We start from the raw sequence: 254 nt of genomic DNA on the forward strand, positions 1-254 counted from the left end.
GGGGGGGGTTTGGGGCTGTCCCTCCAGCCCAAGAGGCAGCGCCGCTCCCGCTCCCGCAGAGGGAGCTGCAGCACATCCAATGCCGCATCCCTGGAATTCCGGGATAAAGGAGCTGTGCCTGACAGCTCATGATGTCATCTGCAGCCAATCGAGGCGCGGGCCCTGCCCGCGTGCTGTGCTGCCCAGGCTGCTCTAACACATAGTGACAGCGGAATTATTCGCGCTCCTGCATTGCTGCGGCGCGGGGCGTGTGG

The 254-nt window shown here is 65.0% G+C and overlaps 1 protein-coding gene across 1 annotated transcript in view; it reads left to right on the forward strand.

Moving 5' to 3' along the window:
* MYO1D (myosin ID) overlaps nt 1-254 on the forward strand; it is a gene marked incomplete at both ends in the record, with an annotated part of 32,291 nt that overhangs the window by 7,108 nt on the left and 24,929 nt on the right. The window lies entirely within an intron of this gene.

Source organism: Acanthisitta chloris, unplaced genomic scaffold (genome assembly GCF_000695815.1).
Source record: "Acanthisitta chloris isolate BGI_N310 unplaced genomic scaffold, ASM69581v1 scaffold25187, whole genome shotgun sequence".
Taxonomy (NCBI): domain Eukaryota; kingdom Metazoa; phylum Chordata; class Aves; order Passeriformes; family Acanthisittidae; genus Acanthisitta; species Acanthisitta chloris.